This window comes from Rhinolophus sinicus, linkage group LG09, assembly GCF_036562045.2.
Source record: "Rhinolophus sinicus isolate RSC01 linkage group LG09, ASM3656204v1, whole genome shotgun sequence".
NCBI classification, from domain to species: Eukaryota; Metazoa; Chordata; class Mammalia; order Chiroptera; family Rhinolophidae; genus Rhinolophus; species Rhinolophus sinicus.
The window spans coordinates 108,993,888-109,016,655 of record NC_133758.1 but is presented as its reverse complement, the minus strand read 5'-3'; the positions used below and the strand labels follow the sequence as shown (position 1 = coordinate 109,016,655).

The 22,768-nt window shown below is 45.0% G+C and overlaps 1 long non-coding RNA gene across 1 annotated transcript in view; it reads right to left on the bottom strand.

The window, feature by feature from the left end:
- The window catches only part of LOC141573099 (uncharacterized), a 67,202-nt gene that overhangs the window by 29,436 nt on the left and 14,998 nt on the right, over nt 1-22,768 (bottom strand). Inside the window, exon 3 of the long non-coding RNA XR_012498661.1 lies at nt 1,030-1,144. This is a non-coding gene — a long non-coding RNA (uncharacterized LOC141573099). The remainder of the gene's footprint in view (nt 1-1,029; nt 1,145-22,768) is intronic.

The window sequence follows — 22,768 nt, the reverse complement described above, 5'->3', positions numbered from 1 at the left end:
ACTTCCAAAGCTGACCAACGGAAGTGAAATGACTGTCACATTCCTCCCACAGTGTCTGTCTCTGAAGCAACAGCAATTGCAGACACTATCGCAGATGCCATAACACTTTGTAATTTTGTACAAAAGTCGCAGTGATTGCTGCAATTTTTCCAAAGGTGAAAACAGACTCAGAGAGATTAGTTTATTTAGGCAGTAAATTGACACAATCACTTGGGCCTCCTGGGGGTGTTTACTCGGTCACTGCTAGGGCCCAGGGCAAGTTATTGTCTGTGGAGTGAGGGATAGAGTATGGACAGGCTTCTTATTTATATAAGGGCCTAAGGCACAAGCAAGAAGGCATTAAGAAAAGGAGGAAAGATGGCTTTCTGGCCATCCTCTAGAGCCAAGTTTCTCATCCTCTAGGGCCAAGCTGGTACTATCGACATTTTGTTCTGGATAACCCAAAGAATCTAGTATCACCAAGAGACCACTTTGAGGGCTGCAAGCAAGGGCAGTGGACATGCCGAGAAAGGAGAAGAGCAGAGGAAGAGGGAAAGAGTGGAGAGATGGCCAATAGTGCCTTGTTTTCAGTCAACAATGGCTGTCCTCATTCCTTTTTGTGAATGGTCTGTGGATGGCATGTGATCCTGGGAAAATGTTCTTCCCTGATAACAGTGAGATAGCTGGGGAGAAGCATCCCTTCCTGCTCTCCTCTTCCCTTCCCATTCTAGGCCGGGATGAAATGTTTGGAGCTGCAGCAGCCATTCTGCAACTATAAGGCAACCACCAGAGGTCAAAGTCTATTGAAACAAATGGAAAGAGTTTGGGTTCTTGATGATGTGACTGAGCCAATGATCCAACTTTAGAACTATCTACCTTTAGATTTCCTGTTAAGTAAATAGTATGTCTCACTCTGACTTAAGCCAGGGTTAGCTGGGTTTTCTGTCATTTATAACAAAAGACATTACTAATCAATGGAAATATTTTCAACTGAAACTAATAGAATACCCAACTAAAAGAAATTAATAAAGGGAGGGGGTATTTTCTCACCTAACAGGAAGTCCTAACGCAGGTGGTTCCAAGGTAGTTTTGGTGGCCGTACAGTGTCAGAGCGCTGGGTTGACTTCTGTGTGATTCTCCGGGCTTTTCACTCCTGGTCACATTGCTGCAAGAATTCCAAATGTCACTTGTATCCACACTTAAGCTGTGTTTCAGACAAGAAAGAAAGAGGCAAGTTTTGCTTTCCTATTCCTCTCATTTTGTCAGGAGAAAAAAAAATTCCCCTCAAACTCCTAGAAAACTATCTCATGGTCTCATTGACCGAAACTGGACCACATACCAAGACAGTCTGGGAGAGTGAGGACTTGGTATTTTAAGTCTCTGTCATGGAGGTGAGTTCTTCCAGAAAGTGTTCTTCCAGACTCGGGTCCGCAGACAACTCTTTCTGCCACAAAAATCTGCTCACACAATATAACTTCTTAGCAGAAAATCAACATTTCCCTATGAGCCTTCTCAGCCCACTCCGTCCCTAATCGTCCTCATCCCACCCGCAGTGGGTTGGCCCAGCTTCCACACAGCCACTGGAGAGAGAACTAGAGCCGAACAGTTCAGTTCTGCAGGTCTTTCTCCCTGACGCACAGTGTTGCTATTAAAGACTGGTCCCCTAACAACAACGCCGCCCACTCCCTGCCGAGAGGACCCTTTGCTGGCAGGAAGCCTGTCCAAGATGTAGTGGTTTCTGTAGGGAAGACAGTCATGCACGCTTGGCACTAAGCCAACCCAGGGTGCTCCAGTCTCTGCTCCTGACATGTCAGCTCCAAGTGCTTCACCTCTTCCCAGGGCTCAAGGTGGTCCCAAGTTTGGGACCCAGAGCCACTGGTCCTCTTTCTCTCAGTGGGCTCTCCTTTCTCCCAGGATAACCTGACTGGTACAGGTGGCCATGTGTGTGACTTCCAGGGCCTTCCAAACACCGTTTCCAGACCTCCAGCACTACTCACAGCATTCTCTACACTGTGTCATGGCCCATAACCTGTTTGTCTGATACAATCCCCTGGTACATAAACATATATGGCCCCAGAACTTCATCCTAGTGAGAGATGCCCTCTGCCAAGGCCCCTGCTCTATCAGACCACAAACCCTGGTAGATTTCCTGGGTCTCACATCCTGCCTGTGTAGTTCTCTTTCTGCCCTGCCTCGAAGGCCAGTGCAGCCTTCCGATCCATTCGAGATTGGCCCTTGTGAAAAATGAGGCCTGGAGTGAGCCCTCACTCCCCTGCTGGGACACTTGGAAGCTTGTGTTTGTTTTCAGAAACTGCTGCCTGATTGCTTTTGCATCGACAATAGGGAGCAATTTGGCATCATACAGAATCCTGGGTTACTGACTTGGTTAATATTTCATGATGTCGATTAGTCATTTGCATTTATGGAAACACAGGTCATGAAAAATTAAAGCTTTAATTGCTTTGGGTTTCCATTTTTTTCATTTTAATTTTTTATGGCTGGGAAATTTTCTCTTAGCTGAGCTGTCTTCCAAGTCTTGGGACCAAAGTTAACTCAAAAGAATCAGGGAATGAGAGAGAGAGTTTGAGGACAGATTGACAGGCGGCAAGACAAGTTGGTGTGTGAAACCATGGTTATCACTCCTCAGCACAGCGGTGAGGCGCCGGGAAAAAGCAATGATCCAACATACTGCTTTTTTCTCTCAGCAAGAACAACCTTTCACCAGGAAACAATGGTCAAATCTATAACCGCAGAATTTCAGGCATGAGGACCGCCCAACATGAGAGATCTTGAGAAACGACACTCGATAGTCTGGCCCAGTGCACTGGATTCTGTGGCAATGGCACTTTGGGCTCTTTTGCATTAATTAGGCATTTCAGATGTGTTTGGGCCACGGGCATCAAACATCCTAGATGCGGAAGCAGCTGGCTAGTAGCTGAACAGGTAAACCCAGACCGGAGGATTACCTGGGGAACTAACCTTTGTAGTTGGGCTTCCCGGGCCCACAGATCCAGGGCTTGGTCAATGCCGCTGCTGTTCTAAGAATGTTTGGTCTGTTATGTTCTGTTCCTCCATCCGGCAAGTGCTCTTCTTTATTTGGGTGGGGGCTGGGCGGTGCTTGTATTTGACCTAGCGATTTCAAACAAACGTTTAACTTTAGTCTCTTGGCAAGGTCTCCCTGGGGGTGAATTGTCACGTGAGAGTGGTGATTGTGAGCATTTACAAAGTGGAGCCTTCAGTTTCATTTTCTGAAGATGTGGGTTTGAGGATGGGGGGATGGGCTGCTGGTGTTCAGGGAAGGGGCGGTCCATCCTTCCCTGGTGGGGAGGCCTGGAAATCTGCCTCCAAGGGTCAGTGACACAGAAAGCAAAGGTGTGTGAGGCAGAAGATGTGTGTTCATGTTTGTGCACATGGCAGACAGACATGTGAAAAGGGATCTACGCTAAATATTACAACTAATTTTCCTAAAATCATTAAATATCTAAATTAATTGCCAATTAGACAAACGTACAGCATTTCCTAAAGCCTACTTGAATTACAGCTGTAATATACCACATTTTTAGATGAAAATAATTGTTTTATGTTGCTTCAATTTAAACCATTTCACCATGGAAATTACTTAATTGAAAAGCGAACATTTCTTTTTAACTTCTAAATAAAGCAAAGCATTATCAAAACAAATTGACAGCAATATAATACTTTTAGCTGTGTAGCATGTAAGATTTGTCATGGGTTGTCACAGATTTATGAACCAGCCACCCAGTGTTGTGAAAGTTTCTGTGAGGACAGTACATACAGCATATGGACAATAGGCAAACCAGACATTTTGTCTCAAGAATTAATTTCTTTTTAAGCCCCATCAAATTTACATGAACATGCATAAATTAAACTGCAATATTAGTTTTCTGTGATATTAGTTTTCAGTATTCTATAAAACTAACAAATGTACGCCATACCTATTACAGATGTCTTATTTAGCATGTCATCATAAGAAATACTTTACCTTGATGACTTCTTGAATACAGTTTCATAATATAGTATAGTATTTAAACAAGAGGTGAAAAGCACACCTTTAGAACCTTAGCATTTTACTTCTTAGTTAGCTCAAATTATTTCATCAAAATATAGTTTTAAAATATTTTATTCCTTGAAATATGTGAAGTAAGTTGATCTTTTAAGTGGGCTGTAGGCAGGAATGTACTGGAATTGTGGTGAAATGAACATGGCAAAGGAATTCATTGTGAAAATGAACAAAACAGGTATGTAGAAAACACATTTTAGATTTCTAAAGAACTAAATTTTGCTACCATTATGCAGGTGAGGCTCTGAAACATTTTTTAATTGAACCAGCGATGGTCTCTTTGCCTTACAACGGTGAGTTCCAGCTGCTAGCCACTCTCCTGAAAGACCCCACGCGTGTGAATGATGCACTCATCATTTACTGCAACTCTGTTCTGCAAATAAAGGCAAACAGTTGGCCTCACACAACCCCTGGGTCCCAGTTATTATGACGCACAAGAGCGATAGCAGGAAAAATGAAGAAACATGAAGATAACTCTTGCAAAACGGAACCAAGACAGCTGCCCCCTGACATGACTCAGGTGCGGCCGTGAACACAGCCTTGTGAAAGGCTGGATGAGTGTTGGCCACGAGGAGGCTGTCCCATGGCGCCATAAGTCAGGCCATTCATGCAAACAGACGAACACACTGCTGTTTTATCAGAAAATGTAAAGCCTTCAAATACAGGATAACCCAGTAAAACATAACAATGGCAACAGCTGCAAAAACTGGCCATAGCAGCGAGTTTCAACAGATCCACAAAACCAAAGGACCTTAATATGTCTAAGTTACTTCTTCTGTTACTTTTCTATTAACATGCGCAGTACATGAGTTTGAACTGACAAGAGGACAAATGGACCCCATTCTGTCTCTTCTACTGTATTTTCAGCCTTGGCAGGATTCTCAAGACACCTCCTTGTTGTCTTGAGAGCAAGCACCTTGGAAGAGTAATTCTATCTCCATTGTTATTTGAAACATTATAATGAGGATTAAGATTAGGAATACACAAACACACTCACACCCAAATCCACACAGAGAAGACAAAATTGAATTAGAACTACTAGTCAGTCTAAAAGTGCTTGCTAGCAGACTGCCAAAAACATTACAAAGAAGAAAAAATGATTTTACTACTTGAGCTGGAGGAATTTCCTTATTGTTTTAGTTTCCAACGTATGGACTCATGAAAGTGGTCATATTTCCATACTATTACTGAACTTTACAGGAGACTTCTGAATTCTTTTCTTCAGTATCAGTGTTTGTACTATTGGGTTGTTCACTTGGAAGCCCAAGAAATTTCACAGGAACCTGCAGAGGTTCACTCAGAAAAACACAGTGTCTTTGTAGCACAAACAGCAAGGTAACCTCAGTGTCTGTCAAAAATAAAAACAAAAAAAGGCAGCTTCCTTTCCACAAATCCTCTTGGACATTGTGTGTCCATGGATTCCAAAGAGTAAAGCCCAAAGGGCAAAAACCATTTCTGCAAAAGGGCAGAAGAATGGTTTGTTTGAATGAGTGAAGATGTAGGAAAGTGCTGAGGAGCTCTCCCACCACTCCAACAAGTTGGAACCACACTTCAAGGGCCACATAACAAGGGTACTGAGTGAAAATATCACACTTTGTAGCCATAGTAGCTGACCTGAAGTTACAACAAGATGAAGAACCCCTTAAAATGGTTGCCTGTGGTTTGGTAAAAGAATCAGAGCTCAGCTCAGCTGCTGCACCCAAGGTCATGACTGTACAAGCCTGTTCCCCGGCTGAGCATATCAGGATTGCCCACCTCCACACCCGTCCACTTCCACATCTTGAAAAGTGATAAATGAGAAGTTCCAGTTAAAATGGCAGAGTAGGTAGACACTGTGCTTGCCTCCTCCCATGACCACATCAAAATTATAACTAAATGATAGAACAATCCGCTTGGAGAACCATCTGAAGTCTAGCTGAACAGAAGTCCTATAACTAAGAATATAAAGAAGAAGCCACATCGAGACTGGAAGGAAGGACAGTCACGGAATGGGCCAGCCCCACACCTGCATGTGATGAATAAGTATTGGAAGGAATATCTTAGCCACAGGGATTACCCCAGAAGGAGTGAAGGACCCCAGCCTACAAGCCTTGGGTTCCAATGTTGGAAAGAGGAACCCGAATAACATTTGGTTGTAAAAATCAGTGGGGATTCTGTCTGTGTGAGACAGAAGATTGCTATAGACGCAGGCATCCTCTTAAAAGGCCCACATACAAATTCACTCACTCACAAACACTTACCCTGGGCTCCAGTGATAGAAAAGCAGCTCAAAAGGTGCCAGAAATGTACAGGGAGAAACTAAATTGTGTGGCTACAGAGCAAGGGCTGGAGGGGCAGCCACCATTGTCCCTGTGTTGAGCCCTCCTCCCACACAGCTGGCAGGCAGGCCCCATCTTTCCTGTGTTGAGCCCTTCCCTACATGGCCAACTGAATCTGCATTGGCCTGGTGAGCTCCACTTGCCCCACCCTAGTGACTCCAAGACCCTGCCCCACCCAACTTGAGCACCAGCCAATGCTCTTTCAGTGGCTGTGCCTCATGGGTAGCTGGCCTCTACCTGAGCTGCAGAATTTCTTTAAAACTTTTCAAAATCTGCAGGCCCCAGGCAGGCGGCAGCTAGCCTCAGCATGCCTTGTGCCTCTTGCTGAATGGCCCCAGGCCTGGCACTGGTGGCAGCTGGCCTTGGGTCACAGTGTGGTGTCTCGCATGCACCTCTGGGCCCAGCACAGGTAGTTACCAACCTCAGATTACTTTGTAGCTCCTATCAAGTGACCCCAGGCTGGGCACAGACAGTGGCAGAACTTGGTCTGCACCGGAGCCCCTCCTAAGAGGCCCCAGAACTAACACACCCAGAGGCCAGCTTCAGACCACAACAGAGTACCACCCAATTAGCTCCACAAGCAGCATACCCAAAGGGTTGTCTCAGCAGGCACCAGAGCCCCGCTGGGGGGAATTCTGCTCTATGGGGTCAACCCCCACATAGCAGCTCACCCACTATAGTCATGGCAAATCCTCACAGTCAGTCAGCCTGAGGGTCCTTCCCACCCACTGATGAGCCAACAACAATCAAGGCTCAACTACAACAGGAGGGCACACACAGCCCATAGAAGGGACACTCTTGGAGCACCCAGCTCAGGTGACCAAGGAGACTGCGCCACAGGGTCCCACAGGAAAGCTACTACATAAGGCTACCCTGCCAAGCCTGGGAGATGTAGCATATCTACCTAACACATAGAAACAAAACAAAGAAGCAGCCAAAATGAGGAGACAAAGAAATATGTCCCAAATGAAAGACCAGGGAAAAACTCCAGAAACAGGACTAAATGAAATGGAGGCAATCAATCTACCAGGTAAAGAGTCAAAACACTGGTTATAGGATGCTCAATGTACTTAGGGGAAGAATAGATGGACTCAGTGAAAACTTCGACAAAGAGATAGTAAGAATAAAAAAGGACATAGAAACCATAAAAAATAACCAGTCAGAAATGAACAACACTCTAAAAGGAATAAAAGGCAGATTAGATAAATCAGAGGATTGAATCAGCAATTTGAAAGACAAGGTACCAGTAAACACTCAATCAGAACAGCAAAAAGAAAAAGAATTAGAAAAAAAATGAGCTGAGCTTAAGGGGCTTCTGGGACAACATCAAGTTTACTAACATTCACCTCATAGGGTTACCAGAAGGAGAAGAGAGAGAGAGAGCAAGGGATTGAAAACCTATTTGAAGAAATAATGACTGAAAACTTCCCTAACCTGGTAAAGGAAATTGACATACAAGGCCACAAAGTGCAGAGTCCCAAAGAAGATGAACCCAAAGAGGCCCACACCAAGATACATCATAATTAAAATGCAAAGGTTAAAGACAAAGAGAAAATCTTTAAAGCAGCAAGAGAAAGGCAGTTAGTTACCTACCAGGAGCTCCCATAAGAATGTCCATTGATTTCTCAACAGAAACTCTGCAGGCCATAAGGGATTGGCATGAAATATTCAAAGTGATGAAAAGTGAGGACCTATAACCAAGATTACTCTACTCAGCAAAGCTGTCATTTAGATTGAAAGACAGATAAAGAGTTTCCCAGATAAGGAAAAGCTAAAGGAGTTCATTACCACCAAACCAGCACTACAAGAAAAATGGTAAATAAAGAATGAAGCATTTATCCTGCTTTCCTGTATGAAAGGAACCAATGGGTAATCAAATTATAAATAAAGGAAAGCATCTCTTCCTAAACTATTTCAACAATTAAATAAATAAAAACATTATTTAACTTTCACCATTTTTCAGTCCCCGTTGAATAGATTTAGACACTAACAATCAATGTCAACAGTGGGTAACAGCATGAAAGGGAAGGAGGGAGCGTGAGATAGACACAGAGACAGATGGGGTGGGGGGAGGGAGAAGAGGAGGCGGAAAGGAGGAGAGAGGAAAGAAGAGAAAACCAGACATTATGTGCCTTCTGGTGAAAGAACACACCACCATGTATAGTCTTGCCAAAGGGATTAAAAATGAGACTGATGAAACCTGTGATTTCAGCTGCCAACTTTCAGGAAACACAGAGCACACAGGAACACACTGATCTGCACCATGAGTATGAAATCAGCAAAATCCAGACTGTGAGAAACTCGACAGGTTAAATGCCTTTCTTTTATAGAGGGATGGAGTGGGAACCTGTAAATCTAGTGAGACTTAAAAGACATATCACACGTTTTTAAATGGCAAGATGAAACTATAGAAACTAGGAATATATGACTAGATGACAGAACAATAGAGTAATACCAGGAAATGATAATGCTAAATGTCAGGAGAGCATTTACTTTGGGGGGAAAGGAAGAAGTTGAGAGGACGTAGAGGGCTTCTGAAGTGATAGGCAAAACTCTGATGTGAGCAGTGATTAAGAGAAGTTCACCTTATAACTCATGAAGCTATACGTTTATCTCATGTGGTTTCCTATATGTCTTTTGTTTTATGATGTTTTAAAGGAGGGGAGAGAATAGAGAAAGAATTATATAGCCTTCCCTCCCACCCCCCAGAAGTCCCATTCATTGCAATGATGTCACAGGCATTTGGGGGTCCTGAATGGTATCCGGGATCTTCTAAGAACATTTTGATATTTCCAGGACATTTTTAACATGGGGTGCATTGTATTGCACTCCTGTACATTAAAGAGTAGTGACACAAGTATGGCGAGTGACAGAGGAAATGGTGTCTGCGGTGGGCCACCTCTGCACTGGACATTGCCTGGTAGCTGTGCGAGGAATGCCAGTTCTGAGAAGTCAACACTTTTTCGCAGTCTTCCTCATGACCAGATCTCAAGAACTGTTTCCTAACTGAATAAACTACAAATTGTCGTAGCTAGAAACAACCTTAGAATTCACCCAGCCCAGTGTTTCTTAAAAGGTGCCCCAACCCAGACCCACCTGCATCACTGTCTCTGGGGTCTCATTTAGGATGTGGACCATTCTGCTGAAGAAGGGCTGGACGTGCCTTTACACAAGCTCCCTAAGCCTCTCTGACACTTTCTGAAGTTCGACACCCTGGGTCTAATCTTGCCCCCTCTTTCACCAGGTGAAGAAAAGGCATCTCAGAGAAGAGAAGTAGCTGGTCCAATTGTTGTACAGAAAGTTGGCACCAGAGTGGGACTAGAACCCCACTCTCCTTACCTGCTCATCCACTTGCCCCAGCTTCCCTCCCTCCCTCAGACATACAAGGCCCAGGAGCTACCATGTGGGGTGAAACAGAATTCGTCCCAGCCTTTACGGTGCTAACCATCGAACAGATGGGAGCAACATGAATTTTTAAAATTCACATGCTATATAATTACAGATCGTGATGTGTTCTGCGAGAAAAGGGCAGAAGCATGTCACCCTGTCCAGCTGGACAGGGCTGACTTCCGTGAAGAGATGACATTCTAGCTGAGGCATGAGGGAGACGAGAGGGTGGGTGGGAAGTCTTGCAAGCAGATGGGAAAGCTCTGAGTTCAGTGGAGGAACTCGGAGACGTCCAAGGCAGCTGGAGGACATTTAGGGCTCAAGGTGGAAAAAACATGGAGGTGGCGTTCCCTGAGCGCTTCTGGAGTCACTCTGTCCCTGTCTGTATCTCAGACAGCAGTTCTCAAATTGGGCTGTGCAACCAAATCATCTTGGGGGCTTAAAAAGTAATTCTGCTCCAGAGGACCTGAATAGTCATTTCTCAAAAGAGGACATATGGATAACCAATAGACACATGAAAAGATGCTCAGTGTCACTAATCATCAGAGAAATGCAAATTAAAACCACAATGAGATATCACCTCACACCTGTCCGAATGGCCATCATCAATAAATCAACAAATAACATGTGTTGGTGAGGAGTAGAGAAAAGGAAACCCTCGTGCACTGCTGGTGGGATTACAAATTGGTGTAGCCACTATGGAAAACAGTATGGAGGTTCCACAAAAAATTTAAAATAGAACTATCTTATGACCCAGGAATTCTACTCCTGGGTATTTATCCAAAGAAATCCAGAACATTAATTTGAAAAGATATATGCACCCCATGTTCATTGCAGAATTATTTACAATAGCCAAGATATGGAAGCAACCTAAGTGCCCATCAATATACGACTGGATAAAGAACAGGTGGTACATATATACAATGGAATATTGCTTGACCACATAAAAGAATGAAATCTTACCATTTGCGACAACATGGATGGACCTAGAAGGTATTATGCTAAATGCAATAAGCCAGAAGGAGAAAGACAAATATCATATGACCTCACTTATATGTGGAATTTAAAAAACAAAATAAATGAAAAAACAAAACAGACTCATGGATACAGAGAACTGATGGTTGCCAGAGGGGGAGGCATTAGAGAGCTGGGTGAAAATGGTAAAGGGATTAAGAAATACAAATTGGTAGCTTCAAAATTGTCATGGGGATGTAAAGTACAGCACGGAGAATATAGTCAATAATATTGTTATAACTGTATGGTGCCAGGTGGGTACCAGACTAATTGGGGGGATACTTTATAAATTATATAAATATCTAACCACTATGCTGTACATCTGAAACTAATATAAAATACTGAATGTCAACAGTAACTTAATTAATTAATTAAAAAACAAAACAAAACATAATTCTGCCCCTGGCCTACCCTGTGATGTAGCAGGACTGGGAATTTGCAGGAATTTGCATTTTGAAAAAAGGAATCCCAGGAATTTGCATTTTGAAAAAAGCTTCTCCATTTACTCTGATGTGCAACAAAGTTTGGGGACTTCTGGTCCAGGAAATTTGAGGAAAATGGACACAGGAGAGATTAAGTGAGGTGCAGACTTTGCATTCCTTCTCAGATGCTCAGTGTGCTCACTTGTCAAGTGTCAGTACACATACCTGCTTCACGGGGTTGGCTCAGGGTTACACCAGATAATATCTGCAAAGAACCAGCTTGGGCCTTGATATCTTGGTACATGCTCAATACGTGGTGACTGTAATCAAATCCAGGCCTCTGATTTCTAGGAGGGCCATTTTTAGAAGGAAGGATTGTTTTTAATCACTCCGCAAAATATCCGATGGTTTTTGGGAAACTGCATCGCACCTCTCTCAAACCCAGAACAATTCCTGTCCCTTCAACCCCTCTCTCTGTCACTGAGAGCAGGAGATTTAGGGTCAAGTCTGTTTTAAATCTCTACCCCGCCCTCACCCCACCCCCAGCACCGCTCTATTCCCAGCTGGCCCTATGGGTGAATAATCTTTTCCCTAAAAATAGACAGCAAGCACAGGCTCCGTCCAGATTGGATTTCACCTCTTGTTTGTAAGGCTGTCAGTTGGCAACCAGTCCTGAGGCTAAATTGTCTTCTTGAAAATCTTAAATGGTGAAAGAAAGGCCTCAGGGGTATGAATTCTTGGCATTGGAACAGTTATGTGGCAAAATCTCCAGGTCTGAAAAATGGAACGAGAGGTTTATTTGAACCACAACTATTTATTCTTGCAAAATCAGCATAAACTCTTGGACTATTTCAGCAGGAAGGTAATTCCAAAACCATGCAGCACGAGTGGAACGGAGAAGGAGAAGCAGGGGCCCAGAGTTTGCTCTGAGATATCGTCCAAGTTACTTTCAGGTCTAATGTCTAGAGCCTTCATTCTTAAAGGAGAGAACAAAACAGAGTATAAATTAAAAGGGAGACGGGGAGCTGCAAATGGCGGCGAGAGGGCGTGAAAAGCCAACAGGGACAGTGGGAATGTCTGAGGTTGGGGCTCACTTGTCACTTCTCTCTGGACCGCTGCTCCAGATTCTCCCGACTATTTCAGCTTCTCTGCTGGTGACCCAGGCTTTTCTATGCTGGACACCTCTTCTAGGTCACCTTCACCCCTGAGTATAGGCCTGGGTCCCTTCCTTTATTCTCTCAAACACAATTGACACAAGACAGTTGTGTTCAGCAAACTTAACTAAAGCTTTAGAGCGACATAAGAAGATTACAATGCAGAACAGGGCAAGTTAAAAACTTGGCTGGCAGATTCCACCCAGTGTCCCTACTAGAAACTGTCGGCTTGTCCAGCCACAAGGGGGCCCCTACCAGCTAGCTCTCTTCTTGGCCATATCCTTCCACTGTCCTGCGCTTCCACACCAGAAGCAGGATCCTCTCAAACAAATGCTAGTGTTTCCCATGTCTAGCCTCAGGAAGATGCTACTAATATTTCTGATATTTAAATAAGTACAAGCCTGCCCACCACGCTTACATGCTGGCGGTAGAATCTTGCTTCTCTTTCGGCCCTTTGGAACTCATCTGTGGATTTCCTTTCTTTCTCGGTGCACAGAACTCAGGCTAGTCACATCTGGTCTGCAAAAGCACGTGCCTCCTTCCCTAGCCATCTTTACCTCCGACCCTGGCCCTGGGGCTCAAACAGGCCTGGCTTTCTATGTAGGAAGCATTGGTGTCTCTTTTATGATTGGCTACTCAGTAGGAAGACTCCTCTGCACAGAACGTCTTCCTCCACGTCCATCAAACATGAGTCTCTTCAGCTGCCCATGTCCTACATGCTGGAAGGACTTGGGGGTAATGGGGAATGACCAAAAGAGAAGGTTAACGGAGCCCCTGGATCGTGACTGCCCTTTGCTGCTCGATACCTTTCTTTACATGAGCTGCAGGGCCTGCTCTGGGTCAGTGAGGTCAGCATAGGGATTTAAGATGATTAGAAGAGAAAAGCAGTAAAAGCAGTCATAAATATTTATACTAAATAAATAATACTTTATAAATATATATATGGATAGATAGATGATAGATAGATTTGGTTTTTAAGCAATATGCCAGGCAATACCAAGTGAAAAACAACAAAGGGAAAACAGCTAAGTATTGTCTGAACACGCAGTGGTAATCATTTTTCCCCACTGTTTTACGAGAGCCTAATTTAAACTCTTTTACCAAATCAGTGTCCCCTTAGTTGACACTCCTGTTAACTCTAGCAGAACAGCGCCCTGTGGGTTATAAAGACATGCGGGGTGCTGGGCCCCTCCACCAAATGTTTTATTCTCCTAGCTGTTTGCTAGCTTTTGTATTCATTCCCTCATTATCAACCAGCAACCACTTCTGGCTGTTACCCTGAGCAGGCACCTACCCACCGCTCTGCCCGTCCCATTACCCCAGGTGCCCCCACACTTAGCCACTCCTCCTGCCACACCCCTCACTATGACTTGCTTCTTCCAAGTCCCAGCAGCTTAAGAAACACGATTCCCCTTCCTTTTAGGATTTCAGAGAGTGACTTCAAGACCAGCGAGCTGGCAAATGTTCCTGAAGTTGGGGTGTGACGAGCAGGGCTTCATAAAAATGTGGGGTTGGATCTGAGGTGGACTCCGTGTCCAGAGAAGAACGATGAAAACATTTGAGTACCGGAAAATAACATGACACAAGCAATGTTTCAGGAAGATTTGAATGCACTTAGACATGAACTATTTTGGAAAGTGATAAAGAAGAATCCTTCTGGACAAGAAATACTCTCTATCTCAGTAAACCTTTAAGTAGTTTGCTCATAAATTCACAGTTAATCAATCCGTTTGCTTTGTGACTGCGAGGCTGATATCAGCTAATTTAATTATGTGATGAGTGATTCATAGTTCTTCCAACTTTCAAAAATCTTATTATTCCTTAAGAACACCGAACATTTTTCACACATCATCACATTTAATGGATCAAGTAGAGGTGGTAAGAGACATGATCCTCATTTTTGGTTGAGAAAATTAATATAGATACAAAGTGGTCTAGGAATCCAAAGCCCAGACAACTAGGACGTGGCCACGCTGACATTCTATATTCTTGTTGGCTGACGTCAGTAGCCGGTTGTGGTTACCTGGACGTGCAAATGTGAGAGGAGGCTTGAGTTGGTGATGTGGGAAGGCATGGGTGTGTAATAGGGTCTTTGATGCCCCCGGAAGAGAGTTAGTATGTATACCTCACTGACTTAACTATTCCAGCCCCAGTTCAAACCCAAACCGCATGTTCTATATGGCTGTGGCATGAACTGGGAGCATGCTTTAAATATACCTAACGGAGAAGCACTGACGCACAGCAGATGGGGCTCCAACAGCCCAGGGCCCTGGGAAAGTGTGAAGTCCTACTTGGTAATAGTAGATGATAATTTTACAGTGACAATTTTACAGTCCCCACGGCTGGATCCATGTGGGCCAACCGAGTCCACTGCTGGGGGTTGGTGACACTGGGAATCTCAGCACCACTGGCCTGCTTACCCCTTGCTGCTTACCACACCCAGTTGGCTGTCAAACCCAGTTCTATCTCTCAATACTGTATAATCCACGCAGAGGCCGGGGAGGGGAGGCCAGCCAGATCCAGCTTTCAGGCCCCTGGTTTTCAGCATACATGAAACTGTTCCTCTGCACAAATGATTAAGGAACTGATAACAATCTGTTGCCAAGATAGCTATTCTTCTAAGACCGTCAAACAGAGAAATTACTCAGATAGTCAATAGTGATGTAATTTTGAACCCAGAGGCCATCTGGCATCAAGTCAGGAGGTACAGCCAAAAGCCCGTACACATTTTCTTCTGTGCTTGCAATTTTCCTAACAGCCCAGGCATGGGAAACTTGTCGGCACCCCTGGCCCTTGCAGCCAGAGGGAGCAGCAGTATTTGTCATCATGCCTGGGAAAGAGAAGAGGTCCTTTGTGGAACAACTCAAGGAGGGTCCCGTGCCAAAGGCTGCTTCTTCCAGCTCTTGTCAATGCTCCCGGCAGAGGGGAGCTCGGAAAACAGCCTGTCAGCTCTTTTCAGGGCTGAGAAAGTCAGGCTTTCTGCCGCCTTGGCTGGGCTGAGGGACTTGGGTCACTGGTCGTGGGCCCAGGATTTACACAGAGAGGAGCAAAGAGGGATGGGAAACGTCAGACCTTTCACTGATTGAGAATCAGGCCCTCAGAGCTGGAAGAAACCTCCACAGCCACCCCACTCCCTCCAGTGATGAGAAACATTGCCCCATGAGAGTCACACAGCTCTGCACCCAGGCCTCCTGCCTGCCCTGAGCCAGGAGGTCTGAGCGAATCAGGCATCCAGCCGGGGTCTCTCCTCAGAGCAGCGCTGAGAAGCTCCTGACTCTGTCATCCTCCCAGATAAAGATTCCTTCCCAACAAAGAGGATTCATGGCCAAACTCCGCGTCCACCCCCATCCAGCCGCCCAGGCTGTCTGCCTCCGATGCCTGATTCCTGGAAAAGCGATTCCAAACTCTTCAGGGTATTATTAGTGAAAACCCCGTGGCAGTGGAGAGAGAACAGCGAGACAAGGGCTAGAAATCTGACTCTACCCCTTTCACACTTTGTATTGGTCAAGTACCTTCATTTTCTGAGCTTTGATGACCTCATCAGTAAGATGGAGACAAGAATTTGGTTTCAGGAATTAAATGGGAATCTATGGAGCGCCCGCAGCGCTGTCTGGCACCCGCCACGGCCAGTCACCTCCATCTTACCAGGCAGTCCCCTCTCGGGGGTCCCTGCAGGACTCTTCTCTTTGGCCATGTACTGTCTGCTTTCTTTGGTGATCCTGGCTGTAAACGGCTTTCATTCCAAGTAAATGTAACTCCTCCAGTACGTCCTGAACACCTCCTGTGTGCAGGCCTGGGCTGCACGATGAGGATGCAGACACCAGCATGTCCTGCCCCCGGGTGCTCATGGCCGGATGAGACAGAAATCAGTCAGTCCAGAGAAGCAACTTCACAGCGCAGAATGGGTCATGGGTGACGTACACATGTGGCCCTGAGAAGTCAGATGAGGGCTTAGGGCGCTTCATGAGTTAAGCATTAGCTAAACGCCTCTTGTGTTCCAGCAGGAATCTGATTCCGCTTCCCATGCTAGACTGGAGCCTAGGCTGGGAGCAAGAGTTGCCCCGCTGGGCTGCACAGCATGGAGCCAGGATTGACAGAGAGTGTCTGAGGGGCAGCCTGAATCAAGAAGAAGTCAGTCCTCAGCCATGTTCCCAAGAAGCTGTCAAGAGCCTGAGGCAGGGGTTCAGGGCACCTGATTTATCAGGGAAGCACTCTCAAGACACAGGGCGTGAGGGAGGAAGGGCAAGGCGAGGGTGTGCGCTCAGCTGGCGTCTTGCTTCTGTCTTCCCACGGGGTTATCTGGAGCAAGAATGGCAGCACACAGTTGACTCCACCATGACACAGAGAGGCCAGACTTTCATACCACAGGGTCACTCATCCGCTGGGCATGGGGGGGATGCCCCTGGGGGAGGAGGCTCCACTGGAAGGCTGGGCAGAGGCAGAACCTGGTGCTGCAGCCACAAGGGCACCAGGTACAGGTGTAAGAATCACAGAAGAAGAGAGGCCCTGAAATGCTGGCGTGTGTGTATAATAACTCTAGCAACTAATGCTTACTGAGCTCTCACTGAATACCAGCTTTTGTGCCAAGCCTTTTATAAACTTTATAAATATGACCCATGTAATCCTCTCAAAAACTCTACTAAAGTATCCATTCTGTGTATGAGAAAACCAAGGCTCAGAGAGGTTAATCCAGAAGCCCAAGGTCATGCAGGTAGAGAGGGTTAAGAGCTGGGAGTTGAACTCAAATCCATGTTACTCCAGACTCAGGCTCTTAACCCCTGCCACACTGCCCAGGAAGGCTGCCAGGCCTGCTTGGACAAGCAGCACTCAAGATAGGTCTGGTATGATAACTCAGGGTTTATCCAGATAGAGACGGCCGTGGCAGAAGCACATCCAGGAGCTCAGCATGGGCACGGCTGGGCAGCAGGAAGGGGCAAACGGGCTGTATGTGGGGAGCAGCAGGTGTTCAGTGTGGGAGCTCATGGGACCTAAGTTGGAAGGAAAAGTTAGCGCCAGGCTGCATGAACCCTCGTGGGTCAGCCGGTGGATCCCAGTGTCCCTTAATCATAAAGCCACCCAGAGCCCGAGCACAGGACCCTGCGTTAGAGTCAGCTGTGAGTCCAAGAATGAGGCAATGCTAGATCCAGAGGAGACGAGCAGGGCCTGCCTTAGGAAGCACCTCCATTGTACCCTCTTAAGGACTCTAGCTTCCATGCGGCTTTCTAAGGCAAGCCCCGATTGCCTCCTCCCTGCTGGGCTCCTTGCCTCCAATCTCACCTGCAGCATAACAACTGCTGTAAAACTCAGTGGTTTCAAATAACAACCATTTTATTACATCTTAAGATTGCGCATTTGAGCAAGGCCCAGCTGGGTGAGTCTTCTGCTGCATGTGCTGTTGCCTTAGGTCACTCAGGGAGTCACTGCTGACACGTCGGCTGGTCTGGAGGGTCTAAGACAGCTTCCCCCACAGCCTGGCATTGTAGCAGGGTTGCCTGGAAGCTGGAGTACTCAGATGGGCCCTTCCAGCATGGCAATCTCAGAGCAGCTGTCTTCTTACACAGCTCAGGGCTCCCAGGGAGAGTCCCAAGGATGGGGACATGGAAGCCTCCAGTTTTCAAGTCCAGGTGTTACTCCCCCTGTACCCATCACCGAACCTGCTCAATTTTCAGGGAGGGGTGGGAGGAAGATCTTACCTCTCTGCGGAAGGAATGCCCAGAAACGTATGGAGCCCCAGCCTCACACCCATTTCTAGCTTAAATGCCCCATGTAATAGTCCTTTCTTAGTCCAAAATAGTTTCAGTGGTTTTCTTTTGCCTAGAGGATAAATTCCAAGTTGCTTATCTTGGATTCAAGGCCCTCCAACATTGGACGTAAAGCATCCTTTTCAGTGTTGGGAGACACGTCTCCAAGGGCCTCCGGCACTCCTCCACATCTCACCGAGGCCTTCGTCTTCTGCAGCTCGTCCCAGGCTGTGGCTCCAGGTTGTGTTGGCAGCAAGCACCCCTGAGGGAGGAGATCACATCTTTCTCCCAGACAAAGAACAGGCTGCTGTAAATTGGTGGGCTCCCAGGCCCAATGTTGCTTCCTGTGTGTAAACCCCTGTGTGTGGGGTGTCTATCTAGACCCACGTGCATGGCCCCTGCGGGCCTTGGGGCTCAGGGAACTGATATGACTCTGCTGGCACTCCAGACCCGGCGAGTGCAGTGAATAGTGAAGTCTTTGCTCCCTAACTCAGGAGTCTCGTGTCTTCTGTCAGCATTCACGCAACTATGGCAGCCACGCGCATTAGCTTGCACGGAGGGAAATCTCAGCCCCTTCATTGCCTGTGGCATCTGGCATTAGTCACTACCCCGTCCAGCTACTACAGCCTCCTTACTATGCCCACAAACACATGGAAAACTCCTACTTCAGACTCTTACTGACACCCAGCATATCCACAGGTCTCTCCACCTGTCTCACTTGTTCTCACTGTCAAAGACTCGACGCTTTTCACCATCAGGGTCTTCACAGGACTTCTGCCTCCAGCCTCTGGTTGGTGGCTCCTGCAGCAAAGTCTGCAAAGCCCTTCCAGCTGTTACGGCCTCATCCCTGAGCTCTCTCACTGCAGCAACACCAAACCACTTTCTCTTCCCAAAGCCCTTTCATGCTGCTCCTTCTGCCTGGAACTACCCTCCACCATCTTTGTCTGATTCATTCTTCAAGACTCAGGTGCAGAGAGCCTGCCTCCAGAAAGCCTCTCCTATGGTCCCTCCAGCCAGCTCAGTTGGGCCCCTCTCCCAAAAAAGCACATGTCACACAGAACAGCATCCACGCGTACCGGAAGTGTAGGCTGTCTCGTCTGCTCTTCCAGTGCTGGGAGCTCTTTGGAATCAAGAACTGAATTCCACTCATCCCAATATCACTGCTTGGCTGGGGTGGTGTTCACAAATATTTCCCCCAAAAAACAGTGACTAAATGAATGCCTACCCCCTGTATAAATACTTTCATCACCACCTCTGGCCAAAAATGATTTCATTTTCATTTCTCCGAACAACCACAGGACTGGATTTCTCTACCACGGTATATTCGGGGATGATTCAGCATTGCTCACACGTCCCCCTTGAGGGTCAAGACCACATCTTCTCCTGGTTCAGATGGATCTTAGATCATTTCGGAGATTCTCTAACTTTCAGTTTCGTAGATACATTATTTTAAAACCCCTACAAACCCAACCCAAGGATAGCAAAAAGAGCTATGGAATATGGTACATTTTATTTGGGTTAATGGATGGATTTCCATTCAGCTCTGAGCACATGCTAATAGGCATGTCTATTTCTAAGATAACACCCAAATCAATCGCCTAGGGGAAGAGAAGGGTTCTTTCTCTCCCTTCCCTCTGTCCATTCACTATCTCTGAGCAGTTTTCAGGAGGTGAATTTATTCAAGATTCAACAAATATTTATCGAGCGTTTAATAACATTCCCACCCCTAGGCACCTGGCCGGTGTCCCGGCAGTGCATTGGCAGGGAACGGACTCTGCTTTTATTTATAGGTTGGAGACTGAGCAGAGTCTCGCTGAAGCATTGACAGGCAAGCTGCCAAGTGGTTAATCGGAAAATCTGAGAATCCAAAAGGATCATGAATAAATATATGGATGGGGGATGGACGGATGGCTTTTTGATAGCTGCACTTCAAATGTGATTTGCCCTCTCTTTCTCCACTCATCAGAACACACTTCCCCCGGTAGTAGTCTGGAATACTCAGCAGCTCAGTTCAGAGAAGGGCTCTGTCTGGATAATAAGGGAGGGTGGGAGATCTGCAAACTGTCCCTAAGCAGCGCTGCTCCCATGCAATGAGGCAGACGATGCCTTGTGAAGAGAGAGACGGGCTTCCTTATAAAGTCATTATACGTCTCTTTCAAATTCTAGTTTCATTCCTTGAGAAATAAAGACAGACGTCTCAGCTATTTTGTCACTTCCAACGTGTAAGATGGACAATAACAATCTATTGAATTTAGAATCCAGTCATTTTTCACCATCACCATTGTGAGGTCCAATGGGTTCTGTGGTCTGAGACCCAAGGTCAGGATGTAGTTAGTAAAATTTGGAAAAAGTGATTTTTCGGTAAGAGCAGTAGCGTGGTTTGGTGGCTAAAACCGTGGTCTTTAAATTCACAGAGAGGGATTCTAGAGTCATTATAGTTGGCCCATGGGATGGATTCTACCCCTCCTGAAACTCATACTCTTCTTGATGTACCCCTCAAACATCTGTGTGACTTTCCCTGATACAACCCCCTCAATTCCAAGAAGAGCTATGCTGTCCTTTGATCTGCACCTCTGTCAGGTTCCTTTGCCAAGCAGGGTTTAAGTGCCTGGTCCCATCCATCTCTCCATGATGGAGATATGTTCTCTCTCTCCTTCTACTCTTAACCAGCTTGAGATAATTTTGTCTTTACAATAGCCAGGATACGGAAGCAACCCAAGCGCCCATAAACAGACAACTGCATAAAGAAGATGTGGTACATACGCGGTCTGACAATTAAATTCGCGAACATTTTTATTTATTTTTTATCAGAGGGGTTAATCATTACGAATTTGTACCAAGTGGACAAACAATTAACCAAGTTTACTATTTGGAAGTGCTGAAAAGGCTGTGTGAAAAAGACACAAATGTCCTGAACTTTTTGCCAACAATTCATGGCTCTTGCATCACGACAATGCACCAGCTCACACGGCACTGTCTGTGAGGAAGTTTTTGGACATGAAACAAATAACTGCATTGGAACACCCTCCCTACTCATCTGATCTGGCCCTCAATGACATCTTTCTTTACCCAAAGATAAAGTAAATATTGAAAGGAAGACATTTTGATGACATTCAGAACACCAAGGGTAATATGACGACAGCTCTGATGGCCATTCCAGAAAAAGAGTTCCAAAATTGCTTTGAAGGGTGGACTAGGTGCTGGCATCGGTGCATAGCTTCCCAAGGGGAGTACTTCAAAGGTGACCATAGTGATATTCAGCAGTGAGGTACGTAGCACTTTCTCTAGGATGAGCTTGTGAATTTAATTGTCCATCCTCATATATACAATGGAATATTACACTTCACAATAAAGGTGCCAAGGCCCCGAGGGTTAGATCTCAGACTAAGTGACTGGAGCATCTGAGAACTGGGCTGGAGTCTGTCTGGCTCCCAGAAACCTGCTTGCCACACTCTGTCACAAAGCCTTTCTAAAACTGCTTTTCCTTACGCAAATTTCCTTTCCTTTGACAAGATCTTTTGGTCATTTTTCTCCTTATCTCCAGCCCTGTTGATATAGTTCAAGACCATTCTGCTGGAAAGTTTCCTTCCTCACATTATGGTTTGATTTGGGCAGCTAAAATTTGATTAGTGAATCGGAGACATAAAAAACTCAGAAAAAAAGCAAAATTATTCCCCAAAGGATATAAAATATGCCAGTAAAATGAAACACCATGTAACTGAATAAACAGATTAACTATGGTAAGGCTAGCAAACTTCCCCACAAGTAACCCACATTGTACACTTCATGTGAATATAATAAATATTCTGGTGGGATTTTTTTTTAAACTTGTCTAAATGATCCTAAAATTCATCAGAAAGAAACAATTATCATTTAAATAGCTAGGGTTATTTTAAAACAAAAATAATGAAAAGACCTTGTTCTAAATACATAATATTAAATTGTATTACAAAGCTATGCTAAAGATGTAAGAAAGTAAAAGTGAAGAATTTGATACATAATTTCATAGGACAAAATAGTTGCCAGTGAAAGAAAACTCAAGTTATAGGAGAATTAAATATCAAACAAACATAGTATTTAAATCACTGAAGAAAGAGAAGTTTGTTCAATAAATAAGGCTGAGATGCTTAGTTAATTATTTGGAGAAATGCTGAACTTAGGTCCTCACTAAATAAATCTTTAAAACTTCTGTATGCTAAAACCTCTATAAATACAATTTAAAGACAAACTTCTGATTGGAAGCATTTGCAACAAATATGACACATGATTGATAGTTTTGATTTATAATGGGCTCTCAAAAATCATGAAGACACAGCTAACATCTCCCAATGGACAAAGGTCACATGTAGTGTAAAATGTATTAAATATAAATCACCAATAAATCTATAAAACAAAGTTCAATTTCTGTAGTAATTGATGGAGTACAAATAAAAACAAGAAAAAGGTATTAACTGTCAAATGATAGTTTTCTATTTGTTGTTCTTCATTATAATAGTAAATGTTGACGCAGTTTTAGGAAAACAACATTTTCATTGCCTTTGGAGACACGAATCTATGAAAAGACTCTGGGGCCACTTTTAAAACACACCTCAAAAACCTTAAAAATATTTGTTTATTTTGACCCAACAATAATAGTACTAGGAATTTTTCCTTTAAAAAATGAAAAAAGAAG